This window comes from Lissotriton vulgaris, chromosome 10 (genome assembly GCF_964263255.1).
Source record: "Lissotriton vulgaris chromosome 10, aLisVul1.2, whole genome shotgun sequence".
NCBI lineage: Eukaryota > Metazoa > Chordata > Amphibia > Caudata > Salamandridae > Lissotriton > Lissotriton vulgaris.
In genome coordinates, this window is record NC_141698.1 from 362,426,506 (window position 1) to 362,448,578 (window position 22,073).

The 22,073-nt window shown below is 46.0% G+C and overlaps 1 protein-coding gene across 2 annotated transcripts in view; it reads left to right on the top strand.

Moving 5' to 3' along the window:
- Positions 1–3,123: 3,123 nt before the first annotated feature.
- The window catches only part of RHBDF1 (rhomboid 5 homolog 1), a 448,564-nt gene continuing 429,614 nt past the window's right edge, over positions 3,124–22,073 (top strand). For both annotated transcript variants that reach the window (XM_086941148.1, XM_086941149.1), the window contains exon 1: positions 3,124–3,757. The gene's annotated coding sequence lies outside the window, so the exon portion shown is untranslated. The remainder of the gene's footprint in view (positions 3,758–22,073) is intronic.

Below are 22,073 nucleotides of genomic sequence, written 5' to 3' on the forward strand. Positions count from 1 at the left end.
CGACATTGATATTCTGTCAGTGATTCACCTCTAATATCCATGCGTCCACAGTCTCTTCATGCAAATAGCCAAGAGGGGAGGCCCAGTCCCGCCTCCTCCGGACTCTGACAGGCTCAGACGGGCCAGTTTTAGCCCGGTCTTTACCCGGGCCAAGCCTGGGCACGCCCTGCGCGTGTCCTGCGCTACAGGATGGCTCTGCCGTTAATGTAGCGCTCCTGCATTCGCGGTACTGGTTCTGGTCCCGCCTCTCCCAGGGATCGGGCAAAAGTGCAAGTGCTGGCTTCTCTGAGGGTCCCCAATGCAATATTAGGATTGTCTCTCTTCTATCTTTTTATGGGGCTTTTTATTAACTGTCTTTGTCATTTTTATGTTTTTTATTGATATTGCATGTTTATTGTCTTATCCTTCTGATATATATGTATTATGTTATTATGCTCTTTTTAATGACTGTACTTATAACCGAATAAGGATTTATGATGATTATGATGATGATGATGATGACGACTTTGTGTGCAAAATTGCTGTGGATTGGGATGCTTCTCGAGTAATTACCAGTGGCTGAAATTAATTAATACATTCTACCCATCACTTTTTTGTGTACTTTATGTGTCGCCCTAAGTGGGGCGGGTATGCCCAGGTGTGGGTCCACTACTCGCTGTGTCGCTGGTACCAAGCTGTACCCAACTGATGAGCCCATTACTAGGGCACAACCGGTTCTGGGTTTCCTGTGTGCCGGTTCAGGGAGGACGTGGCTTGGCAGTTAGGGCTGGACTGTTCCAATTGGAGCAGGGTCAAGACTTATTTGTACACAGCGAGGTTTAAACTGAGGTGACCTGATGTGCAAAATAACAATGGATTGGGAGTAATTACCAGCGGCTGACATTTAGTCAGGCATTCAATCCGTCACTTTTTGTGTACTTAACACCTAAATAGAGGCCCTTGGATTTACATAAGCTATGCCATGAGTCAATAACATGCTAAATACATAGACTAAGAACTGTGCACACTCTTGTACATGTTAGCACCAACCAGACCCACAAAGAAGAGTGCCATCTGGGTGTGGATTGTAGTGCACTCCTGGAAACAAATAGATTACAGAAGGTATTTGATGATCAGGAACTTAGCCAAAAGGCAGCAGAGCGCTGTACAGGGTCAAAGGCAAGCATAGTCAATGAGTGACAGGAGCTGTAGTTGGAATCTGGGAGCATAAGTGCACTGTTACTGCATAGCGATGTAGTGTACTTGAAAGAAGTGCGGTTTTTTCCTGAGCTGGCCACTGTTGAAATTTGACCCTCAATTGTTTCTTCCCTGAGTTTTTGTTCCATGTATCAAGTTCACAGGGCTCTTTGTGCATCAAAGTGCAATTACAAACTCTCATTCTTGATTCCCAGAAGTAGGAATGATAGGAATTTACCCTTGCAAATGGAATTTGTTCACACAGAAATCCTTCCAGAATTATGAAAAATTACCTTGCGATTAATTTCCTTTGCAAGAGCGGGTTTATTTGTGCGCCTCAGTGTGGGTCCACCAGCAAATGTTTCTGAGCATCCACAAACTCAAAGGTTTGCAAAAATTCAGCCGACATGTGTTGGTCGTTTCCCACTCCTAAAAACTTAAAATGTACTTATGTCAAAATCAGCAGTAAAAGTGGTTGGGTTGTGAGAATGTGGAGGAAAACCCTTCAAGACTATTGTGAAGGCGGAAGAAGGAGATTCTAAACAAGGAATTATATTTTCCCTGCAGATATTTATGGACCGGTAGGAATGTCAGTTCTCTTGGGGACCTGCGACTTTTGCAGATTCCAAGGAATACCCCAGGAATTCTTAGTGAATTCCTAAAATATTTGCTCCAACCCTTGGAAAATGACTCTAGGAGGGAACAGTTTCCCTGGGATGAGCGTTCGTCATTCGGGCTTTTTGTTTAACCACATCGCTGCGGCGGCTATTCCGCCGCAGCGCTAAGTGGGCGGTGCGGCCGCTCGGCGGCCGTATGCTGATGCCGGAACCGCTCCGTCATCAGCCGCGGTTGGGCTGTGCTCATGACGGAGCAGTTCCGTCATGGCCCCGCTCGGTCAATAGAACGCGCCGCGCAGGCGCGAAATCAGCACCGCGCAAGCACGGCGGCAGGGCCATGACGGAACCGTGCCGTCATCAGCACAGCGCCACTGCAGCTGATGACGGAGTGGTTCCGTCATCAGCATAGAAAGGGTTAACAGGTTTCTCATTTGAAATACATAACTTCGCAGTGTCTGTCTCACGCTGGCCTACAGGCCAGTCCAGGAGTGCCAGAGGCTAGACTGGAAGGCCAATGAGTGCGTTGGATGCTTGTCTATTTGTGGGTCTGCTTTATAGTCTGTTGAGACAGTATTTACCGTTCATTTGAAAAATGCAAATGTGAGCCGTGGTGTGACAAACTGATGTGCTAATGAGTCACTTGCATTTTGGTGCATGGGCCAGTTTTTAGTGCAAGTGTTACACTGGCAATGCACAGGAAACGGAAACATAATGACTTAAGAAACTGGAAAGAAAATGATGCAGAACAGTTTCGAACTTTGCTCCCTCTTTAGTTTCCGTTGACCTCAACATTGTAATTTCACCAGAAACCATGGTCATGTTTTCATTGCTGTTATGATAATCCGCTGCTCTTTGGTTCCATTCCACACAAGGGTTACGATAACTAAAAATGTTTTAATGTCATTTTTATCTCTACCTGTTTTGTGACGTTTTCATCATGGTGGTATGTTCCACTCTTTTTATGATTTTATCAGATCAAATAAAAGTATTTTTTTACATTTACACTGGAAATGCCCAAATTATCTCGCATTCAAGCGGGCAGGCATTATTTGTCTCCAATCGAAAATTCACCCTCGCAACAATGTTCAATCGACCTCCACTCAGTCTGCAAGGGGATGTGGCAGGTATGAAGCCATCAGCCATGGGTTCATTGTTGGGCCATGCCAGGGTGCCAGCCCGTCCGACTCTGAACGCACCTCCCCTGGCCGCAGCCCACTGGAGTAATGCCAGAGTGGCACAATGGCCAGTCGGGTGCCGAGGGGACCCCTCGCTCCCCGTGGCACCGGTGCCAGTGCACCTGCTGCACTGTTAAGAGCTCCGCTTATACTTTGGCCTCTGTCTGAGAAAACTGCAGGTGAGTGAGTGGCTTTACGAGGCTCCGGTTACGAATAACGCCTATTTCTTTCTGCCTGCTGCTCGCCTCCTCCCTGCCTGCTGCAGCTCGCAGGCGGCGTGCCTGTGGACATGCCTGCGTGCATCGCTTCCGTTGCTGTGAGCCTGACGGAGCCGCGGACCTCACATTTACAGAGCCGCGGACCCCACATTTACAGAGCCGCGGACCCCACATTCCAGCCTGCACTCTTCGCGCGTGAGTCAGGGCTGAGAGGGGAGCTCCCGGGGCGCCTGGGCCCCTCTGCTTGTCTCTGGGCCCCTCAGCCCGGCTCCCGGCCCCTCCGGCTCCTCCCCGCCTCTCCGGCACGCAGCGAGCCCCGCCCTCTGTTTGTACAGTTCCCTGGCACTAACCAGGCTCCGGGAGGGGCCAGCCCTCGGCTCCGGGACCAACCCATGCGTGCACTGTCGAAACTTGTCACCGGCTGCACTTTCCCGGCAGCGGCACTTGGGTGACTTTTTGACGGAACTGTATGCGGGCGCCTCTTCATGTACGCGGACTTTACCCACAGCCCCAAATGGAATATACCAGCTGACCGCTCCTGGAACCTCTGTCCGCCCGAGGCGTCCCCGGGGTAAGTGTACTGAGCTGGTTTAATATGTTTCTACCTGGGGGACTATTTGTTACGATATTGTTTCTGAGCAGGGTTCACGAGTGTGTGTGTGGGGGGTTGCATTTGAGGTGGTGATGTTCTCATTCAGCGCCCCCTCTCCCCCGCTCTTTCCATACAGCCCTAGAGGGTGGCAAACATTCTTATGAGAACTTTTTTACGCCACTTTTTTCAGCAATGTATGTATGCCCTGTGCTAGTATGGGGGGGGGGGGGGGGGGGGGGGCTGAGTCCGTCCCTCTGTTCAGTCCGGAATATCAGGCTCCTGACGGACTCGGTCAGGGAAAGCAAGGTGTGCATTTTTCTCCGCAGGAGCGCAGCCCCTCGCATCTGTAAGACCTGCCTTCCTATGCCTGTGCCGCCGATTTAGTTTAGATTCAAAATAGTTTCTTAGAAAGTGTTTTTCGTTGAAGCTATCTTTGGAAGGAGAGAGAACTGCCCCCTTCAACCTCGAGGTATCCCTCCCACCACGGCCTCTTCTTTAAATGTATTTCTTTCACTACACAAACTCATAACAGACTTGAGAAACACACGCCGCACACAAACACACAGAAGCGCCACATTGCAACCGAGCAATCCCACACAAACACTCAAGTCTCTTGACACACGAATTTCCAACTCGTACACACAACCCTTCTCACACAAATGCCCCGTACACACAACCCTCGCCCATGTTCACGCACGTATGCACGCAAGCAGCCTTCCACGCATACAAGCACGTTGACACACATGCCCCTCGACATAAAAGAAACACTACACGCACAATAAACTCCCGCTGACAACCTATACACCTGGACGCATCCTGTTCCGTACACACACACATGCCAGCACCTATCAACTACCCACAGTCACATTTTACACACAAATAGTCTTACACGCGCACAGAACTATGCATACAGACACCATTAACTCGCTATATAGAAACTCAGGCACACATACCCAAGCTCCGTATACAGACACCCAAAAACACGCGGTCCCCCTATCCAGACACACAAACACACACACCAACTACCTATAGATATCCAAACACACGACTCCCCACAGAGACACCTATGCAAACCACACGCACACACAATTTGTGTAGACACCTAAGCCCACACGCAGACACACCCACAAACGCGCGCGCGCACCCCCACACACGCAAACTCTCTTCCAGACACCGAAGCCCACACGCACAGGCGCGCGCACACAACCACTATGAGTGGGTTTGATTTACTTCCGGCTGCGCCGCCTCTCTCCTCGTCGAGCCCTTATGCAGCAGAGCAGCCGGGAGGAACCTGCCCGCTCAAGGGCTTCTCTGCTGTGGTGCAGGGGACAGGAATCATGCCCATTTTCACGGAGGACACATTTCTGTCCTCTGGAAGGACCTAGCAATCCGGTCCGCAGGCACGAGACAGTACCTGTAAAATGTTGGTAAACTTCTGAGCGGCGTCTCGTCAGGCAAGTGCGTGACTAAGGCTATGTGCCCCAGGTGCCAGTCTGGGCTGGTGCCCCAGGTGCCAGTCTGGACTCGTGCTCCAGGGCGCAGCGGAAACCCCCTGCAGAGGGCCCGCGAGCTGCTTTTAGTCCAGTCTGACAAACTGCCCTTAGGGAACACACCATTTTTTTGCAAGAATCTTATAAAATGTGCCCCCCTATCCACTTGGAGATGGCTGGAATAACTTGCCACAACGACTCCATGCAAGATGGGGCTGCTGTGAGCACATTTTCAAAGACTGATGTTAGCTTCCCAGCTGCCCTTGACCAGGTGCACTGAATCAGTAGGCAATATATGTGCAAAATGTAGCAGGTGTCATTGAACAGCCCGAAAGTCTAGTTTATCAATCTCAGAAAAAGAATGAAAGCCATATAGGGCCCTGGCACAAATTCAGACCGTTCGCAGGCAGGCTTCTCACAAGTCTCAGCAGCAGGGGCGTTAACCCGCAATGCTGGCTTACCTGTTTGCTTTCTAATGACGAATGGGGGAGGTGGTTTGGGTTCGTGTGTTTACTCACACTGGCCAGTATCGCGCACCCGTCCCCTTGGCATGTGCCAGAAACACCTAAAATATGAATGAGTCACAAACACCTGTGCCTTGACTTGAGAGGGGGATTCCGCGGACTCCACCCCATGAACAGTACAAGGGTCGCTTGTGTTGTCGCTGACTCATTCGTACATACAGCAAGTGAAACCGGATTTAGAAAAAAAAACGAGAACAGGCCTTGACTCGGTGAGATAAAAAAAAAAAAAGTGGGCAGAGCCAGAACAAACACAGCTTGGCTGTTTGGCCCTGCCAATGATTGCTGCAGTTTTAAATACAGTGACACATTGGTTTGACTCCTGTCATCACCTCACTTTACACTGCAACAGGCCACACATAGCAGCACCTTTTCTATAGTGCTTAGATGTCTCAGCAGAAATGCTGCATGTTTAGCTTCTCACAACTATTATGAGCTGTGTTCTAGTTATTGTGTGTGATGGGGAGGTTAATGCAATCAAAACTACATAGCTGCTCCCGCCAACTCTGTAATATAAATGCTTTGAGGCATTTGTATAGTGCGCTTTTCACCTTTTGAGACCCAGAAGCGCTTCAGGGTGGTCCTATCGGAGGCTAATCCGTTTGTTGTACGTGGTTGGTTGTGTGGGTGTATGACGGTACCACGCATACTTTTACAACGCGTACCGTTACAACGCTACTTTTACCACGCAAGTCGTTATAACGACTTGCGTGGAGGGGCGCTGGATAGTAAATTATTTAATTTACTATTCCAACTCCAGTCCCCGTGGACTCTAGGGAAAGGAGTTGGATAGTAAATTAAAGTATTTACTATCCTGGAACGCCCCCCAGCGCATTTCGTTGTAACGACCTGCGTGGTAAAAGTAGCGTGCTAACGGTACCGCGTTGTAAAAAATGCGTGGTAACCGTTGTATACCCGGCTGGGTGGGTGTATGGATTGGCACATGTGGAAAGAGTTGGGATGTGTCGTGCATGAGGGCTCCAGTGTTGTCGCAGCAGGCTTGTGCCTGCGCTTCGGAATGGAGTGAAGCAGCAAGATTACAGAGCTACAGAGTTGTGTTTGAATACACTTACCTTTTTCGCGTAAGAGCCTCGTACGTTTGTTGGGAACGGTTGTAACGTTGTTGTAAGTTGTAACATGCTATTTTGCACCATTTTTTAGGTGCGGCATTTGTCAAGACCTTTTGATTTTACTAAAATTATATGTATGTATATGTATATATATATATATATATATATATATATATATATATATATATATATATATATTCACTGAAAAAAACATAGGTTTCACACCAGTTATAGTTAGCTGGAAATTTTACTGACATAAAACCATTGAAATTCTCACGTTATAGTTAGTTGGACTCACTATAACTTGCGCGCCTGCAATGCACTGCTGATGACGTCACATATTACATCACTCATGACATGGTCAGTGACATCACTCATGTCTATATATATATATATTTTTTTTTAACAAAGTTTTATATAGCACGAACTTGACCATAAGGTTATCAGAGCACAAGTTGTGTTACATGAGGACACATTCATTTTTGTTAGGCACAGGTAAATGAAGTGATTTGCCCAGAATCACAGGATGTTCAGCCTCATTCCCGAGATTAGAACCTGGCTCCCCAGATTCGAGGTTGACCGCCCTAGCCCTTATAGGCCAACTCCTCTCCTCATAGTACTTTTAGGGGCTTTCAGCCAGACCGTTTTATCTATTGCTCAGTTTCTATGTTCACATTTTTGGTTACCCAGTGCAGCATGCAGTCAGGGATAATGGGTCAGCCCATTTCATCCATTGGCTAACTTCACTGTGAGTGACATCATTCTGCCCTTTCACAAGATTACAGTTACAAACAAAATCGTTCCCTTCAGTGCCAGGGACTACTATGGTGATGTGTTTTTTAAGAACAAAAACTATTTCTTTGAACTAATGTGTTTATTTTACGTTGGTGGAGTAGCAGCTCCCCTAGCAATCCAATTTTACGAAACATTAGATATCAAAAGTAGCACTGACAATGCCTCAAGGCCGACAGCATACTCCAGACCTATTGGCATTGCTAACGCTTGTTTAATGTGGGAAGAGAGGTGGAGCCTAGGAAATGATGCCCCTCCCAGCCCTACCTTTGGTAATAGCGCATTACAGGAGACTTTTGACATCGTAGTCGCCTGTAACAAAAAAATTATGTAGGTGCTCAAATACAAAAAAAAAACTTGCAGTTGCGTTCTGACGTCACAGCGCCCGCTGCCAGACCCAGCAGCCAAGAGAAAGGGCAGGACAAGAACCTTGGCTAAAGCTGCAGTTTAAACCACAAAAACGAAGCCTGTCTTTACCGTCATATGCTCTTTTTTTCGAAATAAACAGTGATGAGAAGAAAGGAGATATTTGTGGCAAGATGTTTATTTTTTGCAGGTTTTAAGTAATTGTAGGAAGGAGAGAATTTCTGTGTAGGGTTCTACACATTCTGACTTAAACATTATTAAAATCTGACTTAGAATAAACTGATTCTCATATCTTTTTGCAAGAAATATTGAACTGCTTTTTGATGTGTTTTTTTTGCACTGCAGATGCTTTATACATGCAAACATGCTCTCTTTCATATGAAAGAACAAAACATGAAGAGCCCTATTATGAGTCCGGCTGTCCAGGGACCACCAGACTTGTGGTGACACAGCAGTGGCGGATCCAGCCACCGCCACACTGGCGGTCTGATCGCCCGATTACGACTCGGGCAGTCAGACTGCCCTGGCCCACCGACTTTGCAAGGGAACCGCTGTTCCCTGCCGTAAGAGCAGCGGTGAAAGGCCCCAATATGCGTGGCGTGACTGCCACAATCCCGCAAAGCATATTACGAGTTTCCTTTCAGCCAGGCTGTTCATGGCGGTTCAATCGCCAAGAAAACCCTGACAAAGAGGAAACAAAGGGGACCTTACAGGGCCCCCGAGGTTCAAACAAAAGTGGATGCACACAGGAGGGTATAACGTGCTCCCCTATGTGCATGCACATAGGTTCATGCATGGCATGCATTTTCGAGTCCGTGCCGTGCAGGGACATTGTAGTGGGGTCCCATTGCGGTGTCTTTTTTAATGGCACGGCCTCCATTAAGAGACACTGCCATGTGACCACCACGCTGCCCGCCTGCCAAACTACTAAAAAAGTCGTAGTGTGGCATGCGGCCGGGCCTTTGGTGGAGCTGTGGAGTGGCGCTTTGCACCGCCATGCCACCAACTCGTAATCGAAGCCTAATGTGCTAATTTACTAGGCCCTTGCAATGTGGTCACTTTTTTTTACATAAAATGTGACGCTCCGGTGGCGCAAGGGGCTTGTAAATAAGCCCCTATGGATTTAAACAGTTTGTGGGAAGATAGATGCTGTTACCTTGTATTATAAGGAATAAAGTACCCCCGCTATACATTATAAGGATTACAAGTCACTTTGGAGTTCCATGACCTTATATAGGAACTCAGCCTTTCGCTTATTTCCTCTATATGCTCATGACATTCTTCTAGGATTTGAAGTCTTCTCATAATGTACAGCCAGGGGCTACTTTATCCCATATATGATGTTATAGTTTAGTATGTTCTGTCATGTTATACGGGTTTATATAGTGCACTTTCTTCCTTTGAAGATTGGACATGGAAGTGACTTTAACATCAGATCTGTGATGCAGAAAACGGTGCTATGTATGGCGGGGTAGGTTTTAGCCTCGTAGATATAGAAACGAATGGCGAAAACAAAGATGACGTCATCAGGCGCGTCACTCTCTTCCACGGGTCCGTGGGCTCGGTGTCCCGTGGGAGGCGGCAGGATGGATTTCCAAGAGGAAGCAGCTATTTTGGAACTCGAGCGAGTAAAGTAAACGGTGACTTTGAACACAGAGTAATCAAAACAGTCATTAACTTTCGAAAAATGCAGCGTGGTCACAGATTGTGTAAGGCCTTTTCAACGTTTGGGCATCAATGGAGAGAGATGAGAGTTTCAAAGGGCAAAGAAAGGAAACAGCGATGACTGTTTGATCTTGTGAAGCCTAAAGCATGTCTGGAAAGACCCAAAAGGCGCAGGTGTTGCTATCAGTCATCTCCATGGCATTTATTGCATCGACCTGCGAAGGATGAAAGGCGGAGGGTGTGACCCGTGACCTTCAGCTTGTAGGCTGTTGGAGACATATTAACCCGGTGAACTACCTCACAAAATATTCCGCTGCAATGAGCCCGTTTCGCCGCGCTTTCTCTGGGGAGGACGCGAACCCTTGACCCTTCATGTTTCGAGAGACGCATTAACCCACTGAGCTGGTTCACAAAGCGCTGCGCTGCGCGTGGTACCCCTGACTGAAGCATTTTAAACATGCTGAAATTCCAGTTCAACAGGCATAGGTGGCTCGGGGTGGCAGTTGTAGCTACAGGGTTGTGGACACTAAACTCTGTGTTCAACAAGGAGCGTGGTGCTACTAATGAAAACATACCCCATGACACCAGAAGACACCTTCACACGCTACTGCTAGCGCCAAGAGGCAACCGAGTTCAAAAGGAGCTTTATCCAGAGCACTTCATAAAGAAAATGCATGGTTTTCGTAGAAAATCATAATTTAGAAGATGTTCCAGTCCCAATTTCAACATGTTTTATTTATTTTTGATACAAGAACACATTAGCAAATCTCTTACAGGGTTAGCATAGGTTTTCCCAAACGCAGTTTATACACAACTATTTGCACAGTTAAATGGGGAGTTGAGTTGTTGCTAATAAACCGGAGCAGCACCACGTCTAATTCCCCCATCCCGATGATTGGAATAAAAAACCTTTTGTAAAAACAATATATAGAAATTAAGGTCAAATGACTATCTACATGAATAAATAAACTGTCTATGTGTGAGTATGTAGCTTATTAAATATAAATATGATCAATTATTTGCATAAGTGAGTAGGATAACTTCATAAGTGGATATGATGTGAGCTGGTGTGTAATGTTGAGGTTGTTGTATAAGTATAAGTGTGTCAATACTTTCAATGTTCTGATTTGTTACCTTTGTCTCAATTGTAAAGCGCTCTGATATCCTTCGGGATGAAGTTCGCTATATAAAACTTTATAAAATAAATAAAAATAAAATCAGTGTCTAACTAAAAATGGAGTAGGCCTTTTCCCAAGCCTGGTGTGTACAAACCATCTCCAGTAATTCCGCCGTGGCGCAAGGGGGGAGGGCATGCTTGTGACCAGAGGCGCAACTAGAGGAAAATTTCGGGGGGGCTAAGAAAATATTTCGGGGGGGGGGGCTGAACCTTTAATCAGTAGGCAGAGTGGAGCTGCAGGGGCTCTTAGAAGGGGTGAAACAACTGCAAGGCCTAATTAACATTCAAATGGTCTTTTAAAGACCTGTGAAACGTTCGGGTGCGGCTTTGTGTGTGCCCGGGATCTGTCTCCCGGACTGCACACACTACGGGGGGGGGGGCTGAAGCCCGGTGAGTCCAATGGGTGTTGCGCGCCTGCTCGTGACGGAACCACTCCGTCACGAGCCGTGGTGGCGCTGTGCTTGTGACGGAATGGTTCCGTCACGGCCCCGCCCGCCTAATAGAATGCTCAGCGCAGGCGCGAAATCAGCGCCATGCAGGCGCGGCGGCCGTGCCGGAACCATTCCGTCACCAGCACAGCACCACCGTGGCTCGTGACGGAATAGTTCCGTCACGAGCATGCAAGGGGCTAAACTGCTGACCTCGGTTTGGAAAGGTCTTGGCGTGCTGTTAGCAACGGATATTGCCCTGAGAAGGACCGCCTGGTCCAATAATATTGATATTTTCATTGCTATTATTTCTAGATGGTTTGGTATCAGCACTAGTAGTAGAACGGCGGTAACAGTGTAGTTATGAAGTAATAGCAATTACACTCTATTAGTAGCAGTAGTTGCATTAGAATAGTAGTGTAATAGTAATAGACCATACTAGTAGTAGTACTATACTACTGTTGCAGTAATATTAATAGTACTAATAGTGTAATAGTGCTAGGAAGCAGTAGTACTACTACCATGCTACAGTAGCAGAAGTAGTACTAGCAGTGTAAAAGTAGTAGATAGCAATAGTAGCACCGAAGTACTATTGTAGTAATACTGACAGTAGCAGTAGTAGCATTGTAGTGCTAATTTGGTAAAGCTACCAGTAGTGGTAGCATTCATTGTACTGTAATACTAGTAGTAATGAAGTACTAACATAGTAAGAGTAGTAATGTACTAATACTACATAGTAGTACAGCGGTAATGCTAATGTAGTAATGCTATGCTAGTAGGTAGCATTACTGGAGTGCTGTTGTATTAATACTAGCCGTATTGCAGTAGTTACAAGTGAATTTATTTTTGGCCACATTGTCCAGTGTCACAAAAAAACGCATGCCGCACCTGGCCAGTATAACTCCCCCCCCCCACCCCCCCTTCCCCCCATGTCTGGTGGTCTGTGATGCCCATCAGGAATGTAAGTTTTGCATGTTAATTATCGTGATTGTAATTAAGGCTCCCTGTTTTCCGTTTTTACTGATTTTTACAGATAAATACAGACCGAAATCTATTTATTTGCCTGTCTGTAATTATTTTTAAACGTGGATAAAAACGTAAATTGGGTTGTTTTGAGTGATTCTAAATGCTGTCAATCATGACTGCCAGGCCAATAGCGGTGCGGATTGACAGGCAAGGGGATTAAACAATATATAGGGATTTTAGCAAAGAGCCTTAAGCAGCAGTAGATGTGCACAACCTTGATACTAAAATGTACATATTTTCTTACAAAGTGCCTATTTTAACATCTGAGTGTGTATATAACATTGAAACCTGTCAGGCGTTCAGGCAAAAGTGCACATTAACTGGTTAAATAAAAGCAGAAATATACACATTTCAGCTTCATTTTTTCACAAACCCAAAACAGGTAAAATAAGCAAAAAATAAATATGGATAAATACAGACGGAAATGACAAAAATATAAATAACATAAAACCGGGACTCCTAATTGTAATTGGCAAAGTACAATGCTGTATATTCACCTTTCGTTTTAGTTGGACACTGCACGTGACAGACTGTCGGAAGGACAGTTCGAGGTTTCTTAAAAAGCCTGGGGCCTTTTCACAAAAAAATCTTTTACTTGGGGTGACTTATTCTTTAGAACCTCTGACTCCCTAATTGGGTGCTTGGTCTCTGATAGGCCGGCAGGGCTCGAGTGGTGTCAGTGACGTCACCCCCTGCTATCTTAGCAGCATCTCAGGGTCATTAGCCTCCCCTGCAAGGGTATCGTCTCTGTGTTTTCTCATTTTCAATGCATTTTTGAAGTACATTTTGTTGCTAAATATGTTTTTTTCTACTGTGTTCACAGGTTTCTCTTTATTATGTTTAAATGTCCCATCCATTACCTCTGTTACCGATTTTTAAATTGAAATCCAAACACAAAACAGTATTTTTCCCTTCTGCATTTATATTTTAAAATCAAACTCTGCTGACACTAGGACTTCATTTGAGTATCCCTCCTTACAGTAAAGCATAACTTCTGGTCAATAACTGTGCCTATTGATAGCATTGAGTAAAACAAGCATTGGCAAAGCAAGTAGGTCTTGTGTTTTGGATCAATTGGCTTTTCCAATGCTGTTTGGAAGCTCAGAAGCATCAGAAAAAAACATAAATACCAAAGATGTGATAACGCAACTGCTGCTACTGCTGTAGGTGGGCACATGTTTCACCACACATGTAGGTGCCAACAAACTGATGAGGGAGCTAATTTCTTTTTTTATTGACCATTCTAAGATGATACATGGCACTTAGAGTGGAACATTAAAAAAAAGAAATGTTACATGCACAAAGGGTTTCTTGTGTAGCTGAAGCCCAGCAGAAAATGGCAGCTGCAAGGCCCTACAAAAATAGAAAAATAATTCCCGTAAGGGGTGGGGGAACAACAAAGGAATGGATGGGAGGAAGGAACAGGGAAGGCAGAGAAAATAAAAATAAAACTGAATTGGGAGGAGGGGAAAAGCAACACATGAAGTAGAGATTAACATGGAGTACAGGCCCTGGGGGAGAAGCACATGAGAGAGACAGCAGCACATGATGGAGAGAGTAACACGGAGCACACTGAGCAGGGTCATATTCTCCGCTATGGCAGAGGAACATCACCCTCCCCCGTCAGCAGCCTTGAAAGGTGAAAAACAAAACGATAATGAAATAGGTTTATTATCGTTTTATTTTTTCAAGTTCTAAGGGCTGAGACTTGGGGTCCGGGCATGGGGATGACAGTCACAGAGGGGGCGTGGTTTCACTGCTTTTAGTGCGCATGTGGGTTTGGCCGGCCGTCTTAGGACAGTCAAACCAACATGAGCACTGAGCTGTCTATAACCTGAGCGGCTTTGCCGGGTCGAAGACAGCAGGCACAGCTCCCAGTCTCTTTGGAAGCTTACATCCAGGCCGTTCAGGCCAATCCTGAGGCTTCTCTCATCCTAAGAGCAGCCTCGGGATTGGCCGTAGAGGAGTCTGGGAGCCTGTGTGAAACCAGAGAGGAGCAGAAGAGCGGAAATGCGGCTGGTGACAGGTAAGTTATTTTTTTTAATGTATTTTCATCATCATCGTTAAGTCCCCCCCTGCCGCTCTGCCGTGACATCAGCCGCTACTGACACTGAGCAAACAAGCACAGGTGGAAGCACAGGAGAGAGAGAGAGAGAGAGAGAGAGAGAGAGAGAGCATTTGAGGGCAAGAACAACACAGACCTCCTGGGGTTGTCGGGCGATTTGAAGAGAAGCAGCAGATGAAGGAGAGGGGTAGAAAACACTTGCTCTCTCATGGAGTGCAGAAAGAAAAAGAAAGAAGTAGTTCCCTAACAGCGAGCAGTAGAAGAATACATGTCAACCAATCAACAGGATGGTAAAGAGGATATGCTCCATGGGGAGGGGCGAAATAGACAAGGCAAGCTATCAAATACGAAGCAAGCAATTGACAGTAACAATAAAGCCAAGCAATAGAAAGCAATGGGCAGGGTTTAAGCCCACCCACCGTAGATATATGGCAAGCCCCCAATAGAGGTTTAGAAAACACACTACTTGTGCTATCTGGTAGAAGAGGCTTAAAACAGAAAGGCGATATTTTCAAATGAGTTTTAACCCCTTGCGTGCTCGTGACGGAACGGTTCCGTCACGAGCCTCGGGTGGGCTGTGCTGGTGACAGAAAGGTTCCGTCACGGCCCGCTCGCCGCGCCTGCGAGGCGCGAATTCCGCGCCTGTGCTGAGCGTTCTATTAGGCGGACAGGGCCGTGACGGAACCGTTCCATCACAAGCACAGCCCACCCGAGGCTCGTGACGGAGCGGTTCCGTCGCGAGCACGGGAGCGCCGCGCGGCCCCCTTCCCCCTTAGCACTGCGGCGGAATAGCCGTCGCAGCTGAGGGGTTAAATAGCTTTCTAATGTCTTTACGCAATTATACTGCTTTACTACGAATTTGTGTTTGGCGCACTGAAAACCAACACACATCAAAGAGTGAGAGCACATTTATCAGTTAAATATGGATTATACCATTTGCAACATAATTTTTTATTCAACACACTTACATATGGATGATATGAGAACAACGGATATGGATAAATGCAGACGCGAATTAAACATCATATTGCTAGGAGCTTTATATTGTTTTCTCTGTTTTGTTTATCCCCTCGGAGGTCAACAGCCTTCAGCGATAGCATCTTTCCGGGGCGGCACCCCCACCGAGAGATGAACCATTCCACTAAACGGCAGCGTAACTGCCCTGCAAACACGGAGCACGGGGCGGGAAAGGCGAAGCGTTGAGACAGAAAGCTAACGTGGTTAATTAAGCCCCTGCGAGGTAGTCTAAACACGGCCCGCATTCTTTGAAGGATGCATAACAATAGGGCTCAGTGCACTTCCTGTTCGCTCTGGTCCCTCGTACGCGCAGAGCGCGTGCTTGCTGATTGGTGTCTGTGGTTTCTCATCCCAAACTGAGACGGGCTGATAGAAAAAAAAAATCCCCCTTTTGAAATCCCTTACTAAATTTAGAAGCGTGCCTTCCTTCCCTTGTGTAACCCGAGACGTGGCTTTTAAAATGGATGGCTGTGTCTTATGGCTGTGGGGGGACAGGAAGTGCGTGTCGTCATGCACCGAGATGAACTGCCAGGCACACACATACACTGCTCAAGTCCAATGAATCCGCGAGCCAATGGGCAAGCGTTTTTATTTCATTTCTGCATTATTGGCAGTTTTCATAAAACTCTGGTGATGTTATCACACAGAGCAAGGGTCGAGGTTCTGTTGGTTATGCCATGACATGTCATGCTTTGTAATAGTAATCTATACAATATATTTTTCCTGTTTTATATATTTCTTTTTTCTTTTTATTTATTGAATCCAAGCTTTCACAGCATCACGAGCAATCCGTAAAAGCAGAAAAATAATACTTCAGTAATCATAAAAATACACAAAAATAACTCGAACTCTTTTGTTTTATTCCTATATACATTTCTTTTTATGTTTTCTTTAATAACTTCCACAAAACACTTCTTAAAATCGTTTTGCCAATTCCACTTATTGTTCATCTTCATAACCTGCTCTTTATGACTCTTAATTTGCATAAAAGGTCAGAATTTTCTCTAAATTAAAATTGTATTTAGATAAAAAAACGAATGAGAATTGAGGACCGATAACTATGATGCAGGTCAGACCTAAAAAGGATATGTAACATCCTTTCAGTATAGTATATGTATGTACACACAGCAGTGGCGTAACGAAACTTGCGGGGGGCCCCCTGCAAAGCACATGGAGACCCCCCCCCCCCCGGCGGCTCGGCCCACCACCTACCACTTTGCCCTACCACCCAGAAATCTAGTATTTGCCCCTACAGTACAAAAATAAGCATCACCTAAAGCCGTATTTTCAGCACTTATCTGTGCATACTTCGAACAGCAAATATAAATAGCAAACAATTTTAATTGTGTTCTAGGGCTGCCTGAAAGATTCATGACTGATAATTAAAGGGAACAAAGACAGAAAAATCACATTACAAATAAATACAACACATGGCTGGCATTTTTCTTTTGGCAACCCTACTTCATATTCCTTTTCATTAAATGCATTCTCACACTACAGCACTAAATGTAAATTTCAAATGTAAGGAATAGGCAGAGTGGGGGCCCAGGGGGTACTGGACCAGAAAAAAACTAAGCCTCTGTTACCAGTTTACAAAGGTATGTACATTTGCAAATGGTCTCTAGCCTCGAGGCAGTTGCCTTCAACCCCCTTGCTTCTGGGCCTGGAAGCTCAGGTCACTGTGACCTGCACCCACCATTTAATTTATGAGGTAGGACTGTTATGAGGCAAGTCACTGGTGCAACCGGCCCCAGCGAGAAGAGTGTGGTGCTGCCTGTGTGCGCTACAGCGCTGATGGGGCCCCTGGAGGCTGGAAAACGAGGACTGCTGGGGGCATAGCTGCCAAGGTTTCAGATTGGACTGTTGTTGCTGTATGTTGGATGCCCCTGCCAGTAATCTCTATGACATACACAGATAATTCATTTTTCCAATAAAAACTTTATGGACTTAATCGAAATGTGAAACTGAATTTTCTTTGCCAGGAGGCAGTGACAGGAGCAATGTTATTTTTTGCAGGCCCCTCAGTCAGAATACTGGGAATATATTGGGACCTCATTTTCACTGCAACACTGAGAACCTTCACATTCCAATACAGTCCCAGCTCTGATTGGGTCTAACAGTTGCTCCCCTCTGGTGGCCACAGGCACAGCCTTTCCCTTCTCAAGTAAGATGGCCACCAGGTCTTTCTCAACAAAGATGGTTCTCATTTCACCTCTCTGGAGAATGGGTGTAGTCAAAAAATCTTTAATTCGTGGAACCATGCTTCAAATTCTCCCTTCTTACTCAATCAATGTGTTGTCAATAGCTAAAATCCAAGATCTGGCAGTTGCAAAGTCTCCAAATTTACTCAAAGGGAGACTATAGTTGGCATACATTTCTCACCAGCGTTTCATTAGCTGTCTATTGGTCTGCAATGCCACAATAAGTATCTTGTATAAATCATGCGAACATATAAAGACAAAGGCAAAGCTACAAGGCATTCCCCTTGTACATCAAGTGAACAGACAAAGACAAACAGTGCATGTGCTTCAATACTATATTCTTCCACCATGTTATCTGACTTTTGGTGTGAGGTGGCAAGTAAAACAAAAACATGGATGTAGCTTGTGTGCAGTCAAGTGGCCATCTCTTACTTTTTAAGATGGGTGCTGCGGCAGTGAGTTTGGAGGAGGGATAAGGCAGTCTAAGGATGCAGTCCATCGGTGTTGAAAGGCAAGCAGTAACAAGTGTATGGTGAAGGGGAATGGGGGGGCAGATTAAGGAATGAGGAATAAATATGGTGCCTTGTGCCTCATGACAACGAGGAGGCTGCCTTTGTAGTACAGCACATCAAGAGAGGAGCAGTCTTTGAAAACATATTCCAGAGCTAATGGAAGGAAGATGAATGGGCTGTGCCTTCTCTATGCATCAGTGAGGTAGACCTTATAAGAGGTTTAGTTGGAGACTACTTTAGTGTCAAGCACAGTTGAATATAGAAATCCAAAGCACAATACATGATTGATTATACAGGTATACAATCAGCTCACAAGTCACGTGCACTTTTAATTGCGCTGTGCAGTGCGCATGACAATGGCATTGGTCACCAGCCCCATCCTGAAGACTATGCAGATGAGGAGACAACTGCTCGCCGCGCACCCAACATTTAATAAATGAAGAGCCTCAATCAGAGGCCCGGCTGGCTCGCTGAGAGAGAGGGGCCTGAGTTACGCCCTGGGCACAGTGCATCACATGTTCTACCCACTGTTTGCAGCTTTGGATGCTAACACTTCAATGGCTCAGACGGCAAAGTGCTGGTCACTTGAGTTTACAAATTCACACTAATGCTATTTTTGCTGTTGGTTATATTTGTACATCAAACATGTATTATACTTCAGACTCTCAGTCTTGTGTTTTTTCTATAAAATGTATTGATTTTTTGCGTCCACCCGAAGAAAAAGAAATGCAGTTGAAATCAATCTGGATATAGTCCCTAATTATGAATATATGGAAGTTATTGCATCACAAAATCTGAATCCTAGACCTCCTATCGAGTGATTATAGGGGAAAGGCCCCTTTCCCTCAGCAGGAACAGTAAAATTACAGGGGAACGGCACTGTGTGACATACCATAAGACTATAGAATGATAAGATTCCATTGTTGTGTTGGTCTTGTGTGGGAAGTAGAGTTTGACTGTTGGTACACGTTTGTTGGAAGGAAATATATTGGAATCATTATTGAAAATCAGGAGAAGTCTGTTGATGCCAGCCATTCACTGTGAGCTGGGTTTGAGAGGAAAGTCTCCGACACCATGGCTATGTGCACTCACTTCACTTGCAGCTGATGGACTGACCACACCGGAGAAGGTGAGGGGGCTGCCTGCAACACAGGTGGCAAAATGGATATGGGCAAAGGGGTGGGGAAAGAGAATAGAGCACTCGAAAGGTCCAGCCCGTACTCTGGACCGGTGTCTGCTTGTGGGGCAGTGGCACTCACAGGACCTGCGGCAGCTGGGGCAAGACCCGCATTTCCTCTAACAGGCAGAGGGTATCTATCCTCAATGTGGTAGGTGCAGTAGCTCTGGGGGGCATGGCTGTAAGCAGCCCATTGCACCCTGGTTATGTCTGTCTCTTGCTACTGAGGTAGAGATTGCTGAGCTCAATTACTTGCCTGCATTAACACTAGCGGCAGGCTTGCAGCACTACTGCTGATATGTGCTGGATCGAATAATCACCATTCCTGTATTGCAACAGAAATAGTTCTTTCACAATTCGCAGGGAAAGGATGTGTGGCCCAACCTAATGCATTTCGTCTGCAATGAACCAGCTACTTCCTGCAGAGGGTTCCATTCATCGAAGAAATGGACCCAGATAAACTCCAATGTGTTCTGCCCCGTGGTGCTTTTGTTCACTGCGTCAAGACGTAATGTTCACATTTATTTTATTTTGCAGTTAGTAAAAACCTTTGCAACACTCAATCCAAGCTATAAAATTAATAAAATATTAAATCAATGTAAAAGCAGTTCATCACTACAAAAAGTTGAAAAAATGCAAATATAGCTGACAATGCTTACTAATATCAAAAGTGCGGCTAATATACTTTTAACTTTAAATCAACACACAATATTCGTCCAAGGACCTTAATCTTGACAAAAACGTAATATGACACCTGAGATTGAGGGTTTAAAGAACAACATTCCCTGTAACTTCAAATCTCACCCTGTGTTTATTACAAGAAATTAACCAGTATGGAAACAATCCTAGGCTGCAGGCATATTCCACGAGTGAGCAATAAAAACACCGACAAACCTTTGTATTTGTACAAACCTGCAAAGAGTGGGCTCTAATAAATGTAATAAAGGCGTAGGCTGTAGGGATAACTGAACGCAAAGGTTATCATTTTGGTATAGGTGATCTCTAAGCTTTGATTTGCTTCAGATAGCTGCAGGGCAAATCACTCGACGTTCAAACTCAAACCCATACTCAGTAGACATAAAAGTTTAAGGGGCAGATTTACAAGCCCCTTGCGCCACTTTTGCATCACTTTTAACATAGGAAAAGTGACGCAAAAGTGGCGCAAGGGGCTTGTAAATCTGCCTCTAAATGTACAGCTGTGCGCGCCGCACGGCTGCAGGATTTGGGTTTCACAACCTTAAGCGCGCTTCCATCTACTCCAGTCTGTGCAAGGCCGCCTTGAAATGAAAACCCAAAGGCGAGGCAGCCAGCCTCCACCAGCACGTTGTAGAAGACACCGGAAGATAACGATATGCAATACATTACTTGCATTATTAAACAAAGTTTGGCAGAGCGCTGGTGAAATAAATAAACCTGTTGGAGTTGAGTGTTTGTTTAGGCGAGGGGGGGGGGGGGGGGGGGGGGGGGCATTTGGAGGGAGGGACAGCCTCGTGGCAGAAAAGAGATTTACAGCGTGCATAACCATAAGGAGGGTGCGTCGTGCCTTGTGTGGAAGTAATTCAGGGCATTTGAAAAAGTATCCTCACTACTATACTTAGTAGGTGAAGTGTCAGTGTGAGGGGGTGTGAGTGTTAGACTGGAGGGGGCGACAGTGTGCGTGATAAACTTGCTTAACTGTAGCAGAGTTATCTGGCAATGGCATGATCCTAAACAACTTTCATAACCATGGAATAATTTTTGTCCGGCAGACTTCCTCGAAAAACAATCAGATTCACATTTTCCTAACTTTATCTAAACTTTTTCTCACCTCGATGAACTTTTTTCGTGTACCAAAATTTAATATAATAGCCAAGCTAGGCAGGGGGCCCCCGGGGCTAGTAATACTTCAAATATGCCCGGGGGCCCCACAGTGAATGACGATCCTTCTCAACAGTCTCTGGCGTGGCTGGGTCCTCCTGGGATGCCTCTCACCTCACTGGTCTGGCGCACTTTTAATTCCAATGCGCAGGACAATGGCCAGCAGCCCCGCCCCCACCCTCTATTGCCTGCTGAAGACTGCGCACGCAGCTGCAGACGCGGAGACAACTGCACACAAAACTTGAGCCCAGAGCCCCTGCCGGGCGAGAGGCGGGGCCCGGGCCAGGGGCCTGCGCAAGATACCAATGATGATTAATTAGGAGACCGGGGCCCAGGCGTACGCTCCTTCATTAATGAAGAAGATGCTGTGGCGTGCCCTGCGCAATATTTAATTAATGAGGTGTGAGCATCATTTAGACTTGCTGGCTCAGCTGAGATGGGGGGCGGGGCCCCTGGAGCCAGGGAGGCCCCCCCGCAATGCGGGGGCAGCGGGGGCCTGTGTTACGCCCCTGACACACAGTGCATTTGTCCAGGAAAGTAAACTCTGAGATCTTGAACTTGCAGAGAGACAGAATTGGTGCTGCTTCATACAATGGAAACCTTAAAATTTGCCCTAGACCAGGAAAAAGATGCAGTACTGATTCTGTTGGACTTATCGGCCGCATTCGATACGGTCTCCCATGACATCTTGGGAGACAGGCTAGCAGATAGTGGCCTTACTTACAAGACGCTGGCCTGGCTAACATCTTTTCTGGGAAACAGGCGCAAATAGTAACCTTAGGCAGCTACAAATCAACAGAAAAACAGTTGCCATCTGGAGTCCCACAGGGCTCGGCACTGAGTCCAACTCTTTTTAATCTCTATATGTTATGTTATATGCTGTTTTATGTTATATGCTGTTTTATAACGCGCTCAACTACTACCTCTGCTT